Below are 15,213 nucleotides of genomic sequence, written 5' to 3'. Positions count from 1 at the left end.
TTTTTTTCTTCTTCAGGAAATGCCACCATTTGGATGGTGACAGTGAGAGTCTGATTGTCTCTCCTCCCTGGGCACTTGCCTCAGAYGCACGGTGACATTTGCAGATAAGACTTTAAGTGATTGATTGATCTGCCGAAAAATGGGCAGAATGTGATTTCTGAGAATTAATCAGGGAGTTAACTACTTGGAGCAGACAAATAAACCATCTGCCAGACAAGGTTTGGCTCTTGATGCTGAGGAGGTAGCTGTTGATTCCTCCTGGGGGTTACACTGCATCTTTTCAATATGCTAATTCAAAGAGTTTCATTTTCGAACTGGCAGAAATACTTAAAAAATTWGAGGATCAAAATAGTTTATTTTCCAAAGCTAAACCTATTTAAGTTCTATGAGCAAGCATCGCAACTCTGGCTTAATTTTAATTCCAATGTTTTATATTCATGTTCTTTTTAAAAGCGAACAATAAACAACAGATTTCGATGACCATCATTTCCATCTTTACACCATGAAAGGGGATTTTCACTTCAATACTGTTTTATTGTCTCTCGCATAGATTTTGTTGTTATGGAGGCTTCATAATGCTGATGCAAGACGTGTAAGTCATAGAGCTGAATTAGACTGTATTGAACAGAGTTCCAAATGCCTTCTGTTTCACTCCTCTATACTGTATTTCTGTCACAGTCAATCATAGACCCCTGCAGACATAGGAGAGGAGATGCACACGGAGAGAAACTCCGAGCTTATTTCTATGAATAAGTGAATTACCACAGTACACATAGTGCCTTCAGAAAGTATTCATACCTCTTGACTTTTTCCACATTTTGATGTAATACAACCTGAATTTAAAAATTATTACATTTAGATTTTTAGTCACTGGCCTATACACAATACCCCGTAATGTCAAAGTGGAATTATGTTTTTTTAAATTATTAATAAAAAATGAAAAGCAGAAATTTTWGTCAAAGTATTCAACCCCTTTGTTATGGCAAGCCTATATACAGTGATTTTGGAAGTGTATTCAGACCCCTTGACTTTTTCCACATTTTGTTACGTTGTTACGTTTTTATAATCCTCATCAATCTATACAAAAAAACAAACAGAAATAACTTATTTACATATTCAGAACCTTTGCTATGAGACTCAATTGAGCTCAGGTGCATCCTGTTTCCACTGATCATTATTGAGATATTTCTACAACTTGATTGGAGTCCACCTGTGGTAAATTTAATTGATTGGACATGATTTGGAAAGGCACACACCTGTCTATATAAGGTCCCACAGTTGACAGTGCATGTCAGAACAAAAACCAAGCCACGAGGTCGAAGGAATTGTCCRTAGAGCAACAGATCTGGGGAAATGTACCAAAACATTTCTGCAGCATTGAAGGTCCCCAAGAACACAGTGGCCTCCATCATTCTTAAATGGAAGAAGTTTATAACCACCAGGACTCTTCCTAAAGCTGGCYGCCCGGCCAAACTGAGCAATCGGGGGAGAAGGGCCTTGGTCAGGTAGGTGACCAAGAACCCGATGGTCACTCTGACAGAGTTCCAGCGTTCCTCTGTGGAGATGGGAGAACCTTCCAGAAGGACAACCATCTCTGCATCACTCCACAAATAAGGCCTTTATGGTAGAGTGGCCAGACAGAAGCCACTCCTCAGTAAAAGGCACATGACAGCCCGCTTGGAGTTTGCCGAAAAGGCACTTAAAGGACTCTGACCATCAGAAACGAGATTCTCTGGTCTGATGAAACCAAGATTGAACTGGCATGGATCAACAACATCGTAGTTACTCCATAATACTAACATATATGACAGAGTGAAAAGAAGGAAGCCTGTACAGAATAAAAATATTCCATAACATGCATCCTTGTTTGCAATAAGGCACTAAAGTAAAAATGTTGCTAAGAAATTGACTTTATGTCCTCAATACAAAGCGTTATGTTTGGGATAAATCCAACACAACACACTACTGAGTACCCCTCTTCATATTTTCAAGCATTGGGTGGCTGCATTATGTTATGGGTATGCTTGTCATTGACAAGCACTAGGCAGTTTTTTAGGATAAAAGTAATCAGAATATAGCACAGGCAAAATCCTAGAGGAAAACCTGGTTCAGTCTGCTTTCCAACAGACAMGGGGAGACAAATTCACCTTCCAGCAGGACCTAAAAATACTGGAGGCCAAATATACACTGGAGTTGCTTACCAAGACGACATTAAAAATTCATGGTTACAGTTTTAACTTAAATTGGCTTGAAAATCTATGGCAAGACTCGAAAATGGCTGTCTAGCAATGATCAACAACCAACTTGAGAGAGCTTGAAGAATTATAAAAAGAMAAATKTGCAAATATTGTACAATCCAGGTGTGCAAAGCCCTTAGTGACTTACCCAGAAAGACTCACATCTGTTATTGCTGCCGAAGGTGATTCTAACACGTATTGACTCAGTGGTGTGAACACTTATGTAAATGAGATATTTCTGTATTTTATGTTCAATAAATCTGCAAAAAAATCTAAAAACACGTTTTTACTTTGCCATTATGGGGTACTGTGTGTAGATCGGTGAACTCCGGCTATAACACAACAAAATGTGGAATAAGTCAAGAGGTATTGTAGAAAAGGCTCACATTTGTCTGACACTGAAATTAGATATTTCTGTATTTCATTTTCAATAAATCTGCAAAAATTCACATTCTCACAGCCAAGTGCAGCAAGTGCACATCCAGCAGGAGCTAAAGAAGGGTGGAAAAATCCAGAGGGGGAAACAGCCCCCAGCCCATTTGAGAGACAATTAGGTTTTCTCCCACATAATCCGATCTCAGAAGAGATGATCCACACAACCACAGCAGCTATCTGTGGCAGCCTACCTGGCTCAATATTCTCCATCCAAGCCCTTTTCCTCAGAGCCTATGGAGGCCCTAACACAAGAAGGCCTGCCATTTCACCAGTCTCTGGACACCTCAAGGAGGATGTACACGAGGGGATCAGAGTGACATTCTGTTGAATCTCTCAGATCCACTAAATCATCTTATTCAATGAGAACAGAGGGCTGCTCTTCATCTCAGAGCCGTGGGAGTTAGGGTTGAATATTTTCCAAGTATTTTACAAATGTCCCATCCCAAGAATAAATCACTTTTCGCCTAGGAAACCCGGTGTTTCCCACCAAAACCGGAAGTGTCATTCAAAAGCATTATAAAGCATAGAAATATGTCTGGATTTGATTAGAGCTTTGATCAGAATGAAAATCCTAACCTGAAGCTACCTGAGCCTGATGAGCCGTATATTAAATACATTTTATGAGCCCTACATTAACAACATTTTAATGAGCCCAGCTGCAAAACGCCCAAATGATTGTGCCCTATTCCAATACATATAGACTATATGCTTTTGGGTCCTACTGTGTCTCTAACTGACAATGAATGGGTGACATAAACCTAAATAGAAACTGATAATTGTGCACAACTTCAGTATTACTTACTAAAACGGTTGTTACACTAAGGTTTTTATTTTATTTTGTTAGGATTAGTTTGCTCTTACTGTAGTACTGTAGGCCACTCCCAACCAGTCATGTTGTCAGCCCCTGAGTGGTGCAATGGTCTAAGACATTGCACAGCAGTGCAAGCTGTGTTGCTACAGCTGGTTCAATACCTGTGCCGCCCTTGACTGGGAGACCCATGAGATGACAATTTTTTTGGTTTTTCTCCCTCTAAAAACATAAATAAATAATTCAATATAACAACCTGGCTTTCTTTACAAATTAGTAACAATGTCTCACCCCATGTTCAAGAATGGCCTTTTTCTCGCTCATTTTACGTTATTTGAAAATGAAATCATCTCCAAAATATTTAAGGGGCATTGCACTAATAATGGCGCTGACTAGGGAAACGTTCCCGCTGTTCTGTTCTTAGTGCCAGTCTGCACGTTCAAACTAAAACAATGTAACTAATAATGAAATCTTTATGCTTTCATTAATAAAATAATGATACAAATATTCTTTCAAAATGCCTATGTTTATTTAGTTATGGATTCATAACGAATTACTATGGGAATAAATATCACTGAATTACAGAAATATTGGAACAAAATTGTCTAATGAAGGCAAACAAATTGTTGCTTACTGGAAAATACTTTTTCAAACACACATGGTCACGTTGTACAGCGTCATTATGGCTATTAGCAGGGCTATATTTTGGCTTTTATTGTCATGCCCTGACCTTAGAGATCCTTTTAATTCTCTATTTGGTTAGGTCAGGGTGTGACTAGGGTGGGCGATCTATGTTTTCTATTTCTTTGTTGGCCTAGTATGGTTCCCAATCAGAGGCAGCTGTCTATCGTTGTCTCTGATTGGGGATCATATTTAGGCAGCCTTTTCCCACCTGTTGTTTGTGGGATCTTGTTTTTGTGTAGCTGCCTGTGAGCAGCCCAGAACGTCAYGTTTCGTTTTCTTCTGTATTGTTTTTGGTGAGTTTCATAGTTATTAAACATGTGGAACTCTAAGTACGCTGCGCCTTGGTCCATTCATTCAGACAAAYGTGACATTTATAAATATTATTTTGGCCTTTATAAATATTATTTTGGCCTTTATAAATATTATTTTGGCCTTTATTCAGATTACAATCGCTCAGTGGTTCTTTAAAAAACGTAATACTCTCCAAAATATTGTTATTTAGCCTTCCCGCTGTGGACATCTATTTCAGCACCGTTTTGCGCTGCTCTGAGACAAGCATGCAGAAACGTTGTTAAATGTTAAATTATATTCCATGATATTGTTAAGATATGTGTTGACTGAATATAAGCAAGTGATGTCTGCTAAATAATCAAGTTAGCTTTCTCCAGAAATAAATAATTCCAAATATTATTTGGAATACAAATGTCTCACCCCATGTTCAAGAATTGCYCTTTTTCTCGCTCACTCTAGGTTAAATGAAAATAAAATATTGTTACTTTTTAAACAAAGCGATTATTATTATTATTAATTAATTTAGAATTATATAAAAGCCCATTAGATATTCTCACAGATCCTACTGGAAAATACTCCTTAGATATTAATTTAGAATMCTCCAATCCTCTAAATGTAATGATTGGTGGAGTCACTTCATTGACATTTTTTTATTTGATATACTGTAGGYCTACCATAGGCGAAATGAGAATTGGTTACACTACAATTAGGGTGTGGAAATGTTATGCCCCTTAGATATTAATTAGAATCCTCCAATCCTCTTATGCTGTAACCTACTTCCGACCGTCATGTTGTACAGTGCAATATTTTCCATTCCATCCTAACGGAAACCCTGAGGGTTTAGTTTTTAGTTTTTCTCAGAATAGAAACACCATAACATTAATCAAATTAATTAAGCCACATTTCTTAAAATCAATCCCATGTACTATGTTATTACAAAAAAGGTTTTAAATAACTAAAATGTTTACAAAAATTGTCTAGTAATGCCAAAATGGGAGACTATCAAATGCTTCTCAAAGTTGCCCTCTGGTGGTCAAACTAGCACTAACTTGCAATAAATGTAAAAAATGTCTGACAATGAAATATCGTGCCATAGAATGCTGCAGCAGCCCGCAAGGTGTTCTGCAGTATGACGCAACTTTTAAAGGTGGAACCACTGCAAGCAATTTGGCAGTACGCCCAGAACATTGTTATGAGAGCCGAAAGGGGTGTCTCAGTTTCAAGGTCTCAGCTTGGAGAGAAGAAGCCTCATGAGGTATTGGTTGGTCACATGCATGAACCAAACGTTAATGAATGAATTATGAGTAATGAATAAGCTAAATCATGCATATATAACTTGTCTGTGTAAGCAGAATATAAGAGAACTAACGGGACTGCCCCGGCGGAGCTCCTGACAGACGCGTACTACTTGGTACATTAAGTTTGTTGGAACCTCTCCAGCTTGCTGATAATAAAGAATGATTCATTTAAGATTGACTTCAGGTGTCCCTGGTGGTAATTTCCACGACATTACACATGACAGAAAAACAGAAATACCTTTGATAATATTTTCCCTAATGTTATTAGCCTACCTCCTCTTTCTCTCTCTAGTGTTGCTTCATTCCTTCCTCACTTTCAACAGTTAAATTAAATATGTTTTGCTGTCCTTATCTTCATCATTCTAATGACATCCTTGAATAACATGGGACTAGAATTAGATCCAAAAGACTTTCACTTCTCTTCACAAAGATTGAATGGTTATGGGTCTGAATAAATAACTGCTATAGCCTACTGCCATCGCTCATTCGCTCTTCTTTCAAACTACCCGTGAGTTCTGCATTTAATATTCAGTAAAAAAGAGCTTGCGTCCCTCTTTGAATATTCTATTGGTAAAAACTATTCTAAAAACAGAATGTCTAGCAAGCAATTMTAGTCTAGCTTTTCCTGCATGCAAGATCTAAGGAGCTTTTTATACGGCAAGGCCAGCGGGGGAGCATACAGTTGAAGTCGGAAGTTTACATACACCTTAGCCAAATACATTTAAACTCAGTTAACAATTCCTGACATTTAATCCTAGTAAGAATGTCCTGTCCTAGGTCAGTTAGGATCACCACTTTATTTTAAGAATGTGATATGTCAGAATAATAGTAGAGAGAATGATTTATTAAAGCTTTTATTTCTTTCATCACATTCCCAGTGGGTCAGACGTTTACATACACTCAATTAGTATTTGGTAGCATTGCCTTTAAATTGTTTAACTTGCGTCAAACATTCTGGGTAGCCTTCCACAAGCTTCCCACAATAAATTGGGTGAATTTTGGCCTATTCCTCCTGACAGAACTGGTGTAACTGAGTTAGGTTTGTAGGCCTCTTTGCTCGAACACACTTTTTGAGTCCTGTCCACAAATGTTCTATGGGATTGAGGTCAGGGCTTTGTGATGGCCACTCCAATACCTTGACTTTGTTGTCACAACTTTGCCATTTTGCCACAACACAAGTATGCTTGGGGTCATTGTCCATTTGGAAGACCCATTTGCGACAAAGCTTTAACTTCCTGACTGATGTCTTGAGATGTTGCTTCAATATATCCACACAATGTTCTTTCCTCATGATGCCATCTATTTTGTGAAGTGCACCAGTCCCTCCTGCAGCAAAGCACCCCAACAACATGATGCTGCCACCCCCGTGCTTCACGGTTGGGATGGTGTCTTCAGCTTGCAAGCATCCCCCTTTTTCCTCCAAACATGACGATGGTCATTATTGCCAAACACATTTTTTTTATTGCTTCATCAGACCAGAGGACATTTCTCCAAAAAGTACAATCTTTGTCCCCATGTGCAGTTGCAAACCGTAGTCTCGCTTTTTTATTGAGGTTTTGGAGCAGTGGCATCTTCCTTGCTGAGCGGCCTTTCAGGTAATGTCGATATAGGACTTGTTTTACTGTGGATATACAGTGGGGAGAACAAGTATTTGATACACTGTCGATTTTGCAGGTTTTCCTACTTACAAAGCATGTAGAGGTCTGTCATTTTTATCATAGGTACACTTCAACTGTGAGAGACGGAATCTAAAACAAAAATCCAGAAAATCACATTGTATGATTTTTAGAGCCGGAATTCTTACTGGTTGGTAGGTGATCAAATACTTATGTCATGCAATAAAATGCAAATTAATTACTTAAAAATCATACAATGTGATTTTCTGGATTTTTGTTTTAGATTCCGTCTCTCATAGTTGAAGTGTACCTATGATAACAATTACAGACCTCTACATGCTTTGTAAGTAGGAAAACCTGCAAAATCGGCAGTGTATCAAATACTTGTTCTCCCCACTGTAGATACTGTTGTACCTGTTTCCTCCAGCATCTTCACAAGGTCCTTTGCTGTTGTTCTGGGATTGATTTGCACTTTTCGCACCAAAGTACGCTCATCTCTYGGAGACAGAAAGCATCTCCTCCTGAGCGGTATGATGGCTGCGTGGTCCCATGGTGTTTAAACTTGCGTACTATTGTTTGTACAGATGAACATGGTACATTCAGGCATTTGGAAATTGCTCCCAAGAATGAACCAGACTTGTGGAGGTCTACCATTTTTGTCTGAGGTCTTGGCTGATTTCTTTTGATTTTCCTATGATGTCAAGCAAAGAGGCAGTGAGTTTGAAGGAAGGCCTTGAAATACATCCACAGGTACACCTCCAATTGAGTCACTAGCCTATCAGAAGCTTCTAAAGCCGTGACATAATTTTCTGGATTTTTCCAAGCTGTTTAAAGGCACAGTCAACTTAGTGTATGTAAACTTCTGACCCACTGGAATTGTGATACAGTGAATTAATTATAAGTGAAGTAATCTGTCTATAAACACTTGTTGGAAAAATGACTTGTGTCATGCACAAAGTAGATGTCCTAACTGACTTGCCAAAACTATAGTTTGTTAACAAGAAATTTATGGAGTGGTTGAAAAACGAGTTTTAATGACTCCAACCTAAGTGTATGTAAACTTCCGACTTCAACTGTAGGTGCTTGCATATTGCGCAAGAGACAGAGGCTATAAATTAGAAGCTTATTATGCCTTACCAATCMTTAATTAGCTAAATATAAGGCTAATACTGCATTGAATGTATTACCAGAAAAAGGTATGCTAGAACATCTAAATATTGGGCTATATATCAATCTAGAACAGGATTATCTATTTTGGATGCAATTTGAATAGAGTTGATGGAGAGAGAGAAAGATTGCGAGAAAGTGCTCGCACGTGTACTGATTTAAAACAATGATATTAGAGTGACAGGCGGTTTTAAAACTCTGCAACTGCAATAACAAAAAAAGACATCTTTACAATTAAAAAACAAGGTGACCCCAGAAAGACAGATTATCACGACTTCCGCCGAAGTCGGCTCCTCCTTGTTCGGGCGGCGTTCGGCGGTCGATGTCACCGGCTTTCTAGCCATCGCCGCTCCATTATTCATTTATCCATTTGTTTTGTCTTGTTCCCTGCACACCTGGTTTTCATTCCCTAATCACACTGCATGAATTTATTCCTCTGTTCCTCCTCATGTCTTTTTGTAGAATTGTTTGTGTTACGTGGCAATTTAGACGYGCCAGACTGGTGTTCGTATTATTCCGTGTTTTGTCACGAGGTATGTTTATTTTGTTTGAACATAATTAGTGACTGTTTGCGCTTTTTGCACTTGTGCCAATTGGCTGGAGGTTTTGACGCAGTGGCGTCCGTCTGTTGGTTTCTCCTGCCTCAAAGTGTGCGCCTGTTCACAACTCTCTGCTCTCCTGCACCTGACTCCGCTACCAGTACGCACACCCTTGACACAGATGGGTAAATTAGACGTGCATTCTGTCTTTATATTACTGTAGCATAGGCTATGCTGCAGCAAATGTAGGCCTACCTATCACAAGAAAAAATGTGACCATAATGAGGTGAAAGGTCTACATGCATTGTGAGATGGGCTGTCTGTCCCCACCCTGAGCATTGATTCATCATGGAGAGGCCATAGAGAAGCAAGATTTAGACATTGCATATAATTGAACAGTTCCATTTCACACCATGCTKTTCATATAAATAATTTATTATAATTTACCGGTTTCTCGCAGTTATTCATCCCGGGAAAAGTGTGGTTTTGGGTGGTAAATCCCGTTAAATCTCAGTAACCGGAATCTCGCCATTTAACCCTAGTGGGAGTGGATGGAGTGGAGGCCCTGAGTGACTCACAAGCTGCTGCTCTCCGCGTATGAAGCGCCTTAAACTAGAAGACATCAAACACCAAATCATAGAGGACACTCAAGCTGACGAGGAGTATAGGCGCTTGGACACCCAAACACGACAAGCCTTAGAAGCATGTGAGACCATCGTCAAACAGCTAGAAAGACAGCGATGTCTACAGCAAGCTGAAAGGGATCTGGAGGAGGCACGGATGATAGCAGCCTTCTTAGAAAGGAACCAACAGTGAAGTGGTGAATCTGACCCAGAGTGGCAACAACAAATGGTTGAGCCTTACACCCACCATGGAGCTCATGGCCCTCTTCAACAGCAGGAGGAGGGGCCTACAGAGCAGGCATAGCACCACAGCCTGTCATGTTGTCACTCTGCTCTGCCAGTGAAGAGTCAGAATGTGGGTCACAGGTTCAAGATCCAGGTCCGGATCAGGAGGAGTTACAGGTTCMAGATTGAGATCAGGATCAGGATGAATTGGAGGTTAAAGATCCAGATGGATCACAGGATCAGTCGTCACCATCACAATCTTCTTCACCATCACCTTATAGGCCTCTTCCTACACCTGGCCCGAAACCACCTCCTCATCCACAGACGAGTGGGGTCAAACCCAAACCCCATCTTCTCCTACGCCACGCCCGGCTCCAAAACCTCCTCAGTCTTCGCAGACCATTGGTGTCCAAACTCAAACCCCACCTCAGCCGGTGCCTCCAAGCAGGGTTCTGGACTACCAGTGGGGTCCAAATTGGTGACCTACCCCAGCCTTCCCTGCTTAGCTGGGTTCAAAACCCACATCAACCTTCTGGGCCACGCCCACCAGAAGAAGGCCAGGGGGCCCAGTCTGACCCTGGCTCTGATCCACTAGCACAGCTATCCTCCCGGCCTTCCACTCAGCAACTGACAGGGGTGGAGCACCTTGACCCCTTTCTCTCTATATCGCTGCCACAGCCAGACAAGGGGGCCAACATGATGGAGCTCCTTGTTGCCTCTGCTTATGGTATACCAAGACCTACTGTAAGCTGCCTTAATTCGAAAGTGGGAAAGAGAGCGATTTCATCCACTTGAAAATTATCCTAGACAGCCTCCTAGGTAACCATGGTCACCTCTCAGAGCAGTACAAGGTTCAAGTGCTCCTGGATCGTCTGAAACTGCCAGGTGCACAGAAACTGGCGACGTTATACATGTACGACACCAGGCCATACACCTCAGCTCTCAATGCCCTGAATGCCAAGTATGGACAGCCCCATCAGCTCATGCAGAGTGAAATTGGCAACATCCTCAATGTGTTACATGTGAGGGTAGGAGATGACACAGCCGTCTAAGAATTCACTCTCTCCATCCAATCCTTGATAGGCATGCTTTGAACATTGGAAGGTGACCAGGGCAGTGAGCTCCAGTGTGGTTCACATGTGGACAGGTTGCTGGGTAAACAGCCACCTGCATACTGTGAGGGGTTCATTGAGAACTGCTTGACTCGTGGTATCTTAGGAGATGGAGTAGGCCAACCCTATAACCTCCAGAACCTGTCTGACTGGTTCCAGGTGGAAGCAAGGGTCAAAAGACTGCAAGGAGTTACACCTCACAGTCCTACATCAGGTTATAACGCAAAAGCACAGGAGCGCCCTTATGGTAAGCACCAACAAAGCCAAGACGGGGGTCATCTACCCTGACTGCCCAAACGGCTCACCACGATTGACGTTAAAAGTGATCAGAGTCATACTACATCATGGTGAGGAGGTGATGGAGACATATGCCATTCTTAATAAGGATTCTGAACGTTCAATTATTCTCCCTGCTGTTGCCTACTGCCTTGGGTTAGAGGGTGAACCAGAAGAACTGAGCTTTCAAAATATACGTCAAGATGTACTGAAAGTAAATAGAGCTTCTGTGTCATTCACCATATCTCCTGAAGAAGACAGTGGCAACTGGTATCAAGTCCACAATGCTTTCACAACAGATAGTCTCAGCTTAGCCGAGCACATCTCCCCCTCCTGATATGCTTCAAATAAAATACAATTTTATTTGTCACCGAATACAACAGGTGTAGTAGATCTTACAGTGAAATGCTTACTTTCAAGCCCTTAACCAACAATGCAGTTTTAAGAAAAATAAATGTTTAAAAAAAGTAAGAGATAAGAATAACTGAAGAGCAGCAGTAAAATAACAATAGCAGGGCTATATACAGGGGGTATCGCTGCATGTGACGGAGTCAATGTGCGGGGGCACCGGTGTCGAGGTAATTGAGGTAATATGTACATGTAGGTAGAGTTATTGAAGTGACTAAGCATAAATAATAGAGAGTAGCAGCAGCTTAGAGAGGGGGGGGCAATGCAAATAGTCTGGGTAGCCAATTGATTAGATGTTAAGGAGTCTAATGGCTTGGGAGTAGAAGCTGTTTAGAAGCCTCTTGGATCTAGACTTGGCATTCCGGTACCACTTGCCGTGCAGTAGCAGAGAGAACAGTCTATGACTAGGGTGGCTGGAGTCTTTGACAATTTTTAGGGCCTTCCTCTGACACCGCCTGGTATAGAGGTCCTGAATGGCAGGAAGCTTGGCCCCGGTGATGTACTGGGCCGTACGCACTACCCTCTGTAGTGCCTTGCAGTCAGAGACCGAGCAGTTGCCATACCAGGCAGTGATGCAACCCATCAGGATGCTCTCGATGGTGCAGCTGTAGAACTTTTTGAGGATCTGAGGACTCATGCCAAATCTTTTCAGTCTCCTGAGAGGGAATAGGTTTTGTCGTGCCCTCTACCCACACCTGAAGGACTTGCTGCTGCCACATATCCACAGGGCACGGCCTCTATTGCTCATAGGGTCTGACCATCCACAGCTGCTGGTCCCCATCGAGCCAGTCCCTACTGGCCCTCTGGGAGGCCCTGTCGCTGTTCAAACCTTGCTTGGTTGGGCTGTGCAGGGCCTGGAAAACTTGATGCTGCACACAGTCATTCATAAATGCCTATTCACTACCATTGCTTCCCCGGCCACTGAACTCCTGAAGAATGTAGAGAAGCTATGGCAGGTGGATATCAGAACGGAGAGAAATTCACACGTTCCAAACAAGATCAGTGTGCCTTGAACCTCCTGGAGGAARATACAACAAGAACCTTGGTGGATGGGGTCCAGAGATATGCAACACCTCTACTCTGGCTCCCTAAGAGACCACAGCTTCATGCTACAAAACAAGCAGTGATGCCTTCCCTTCGTGGCACTAAGGGTCAGCTGCTAAAGAACCCAAGGCTGACCAAAAAAATCCATCATCAAGAGATCCAGAAGCTTGTAACCTCAGGCTGTGTCACCAAATTCCCTCCTGATGCTGAGGAAGGATCCCTGGAATCCTGGATTCTGCTACGCCACCTTGTTGAGCAACACAGAGGCAAATGTAGACTAGTGTTCAACTGTTCCTATCAGCACAACGGTCCGATTCTGAATGACTACCTACTACCAGGACCAACCCTTGGGCCTTCCCTGCTCTGAGTGCTCCTCAGGTTTAGGCAACACAGGGTGGCTATAAGCGGCGATATCAAAGACATGTTTCACCATGTGCACCTTCACCCCTCCGACAGGTCACTCCTCAGGTTAATTTGGAGGGATTTCGACTGAGAAGCAGAGCCCAGCACCTATGAATAAAAGATCCTACCCTTCAAAACGATGTATAGTCCCTGCTGTGCCATCTATGCCCTCCAGAGACATGCTCGGGACCACTACGATGGCAACACGGATGTTCAGGAGTTGGTCAAGCACACCTTCTACATTGACAACTGTCTTCAAGGCCTACCCAAGAAGACAGAAGCAAGGACATTGGTGGTTAGGCTGCGCTGGTGCCTCTTAGATGGGGGTTTCGAAGTCAGGCAATGGGCTAGTAACATACCCTCTGTTGTGGAACTCCTTCTTCCAGAAGCGAGGTCAGACAGCAGTGAGCTATGGCTCTACCAGACCACCATCCATCCACAATAACCAACTCTGGGCCTGCGCTGAAGCTGTCAGTCAGACACCCTCGGCTACAAACATGGACCTGTCCGGAGAGAAGAACTGACCCTGAGGGTCATTTACAGAGTGCTGGCCAGCCAGCACAACCCGGGTGAAGGTTCTTTCACAACCCGGGTGAAGGTTCTTGTACAGGACCTCTGGCTAAGCCAGAGGGGCTGAGATGACCCCATACTGCCTGACTGCCTGATGGACAGATGGAAGACATGGGAAAGTGACCTCTCAGATCACTCCCAACTTCTTCCTCATGGGGCGGCGTGACAGCTCTCTGCTCCAAGCAATCTATACTGACAGTGATCTTGTTGGTCGAAGGCACTGATGCCATAGCCAATCATGGCTGACAACTTCTGGGCCAACTTCAAAACTTACCTCAGACCGGGGGACTGTCTGATTCCCTTGCCTGAGGTCAAGGATGACCCAAATTATGTATAGAGAGCACAACATATCAGTCCACAGTGGTGCTGGCCATGTTATACATCTATACATCTCTACGCTCTGAGTGCACCTGCCACCCATTCACTTGTTAAATACCTGAGTTTCTTTTGTCTTTCAGGTCAGTGCCAAACAATCAGGCAGTTGTAAATAACCTCTCTGAAGTGTCCTGTTAGTGCGTTACTTACAAATGTAAGTAACGCACAATATGGTCTACATTGTACTTTCTTTTTCATTTTTTCATTTCTGTGCATTTAGAAGCCCTGTTTATTAGTGGTAGAATGTTTTGATGTTGCTGTGTATGKGTAGTAAAGTTGGATATGCCTTAATATATTTTGTAAATGCTTCGGAGAGAATTATGGTTTGGCTACTGGCTCTCTGAGATTGTTTATTTTTTTATTTAACCAGGCAAGTCAGTCTTAACAAATTATTATTTGCCATCTACTCCGGCCAAACCCTATCCCGGACGACGCTGGACCAATTGTGTGCCGACCTATGGTACTCCCAACGGCCGGTTGTGATGCAGCCCGGGATCGAACCWGGGTCTGTAGTGACGCCTCTAGCATTGAGATACAGTGCCTTAGACCGCTGCTCCACTCTGGAGCCCGAAAGGAACACATACACACGTATTGTTTTACTGTGTATGACAAGGAATATTATTATGTTGTAAAATATCATAATGTATTTGTTTCTGTTTATTTTTAGCACATAAGACAAGGAATATTATTATGTTGTAAAATATCATAATGTATTTGTTTCTGTTTATTTTTAGCACATAATTCCATTGATTTATGATGAATCATGTTTGACTGGATAAAATAAATGGGAGCTCAAGTCTCTCTCTTCCTATCCTTGTCCTTTAACCGGGACACCTGTATCATCTCCTACCTTCACCCAGTGCATTTAATATAGGCAACCTGCATTAACAGGTATGAATAGAATCTGAAGATACTGTAAATATGTTAGGGGGGGGGATTACATATCCCATTCTATGGAGCCCAAATTTTTACAATATTCTTTCTCCATGCAAGCAAGAGCAATTCATTTGAATAACTCTCCCTAAACCTGTCTCATCCACTTGTTCTCCCTTTGAGGAGCAATCACCCCTTGTCTGCTTGTAATTTATGACTGCAGTCAAATC

This window comes from Salvelinus sp. IW2-2015, linkage group LG14 (genome assembly GCF_002910315.2).
Source record: "Salvelinus sp. IW2-2015 linkage group LG14, ASM291031v2, whole genome shotgun sequence".
NCBI classification, from domain to species: Eukaryota; Metazoa; Chordata; class Actinopteri; order Salmoniformes; family Salmonidae; genus Salvelinus; species Salvelinus sp. IW2-2015.
This window is presented reverse-complemented; position numbering follows the sequence as displayed.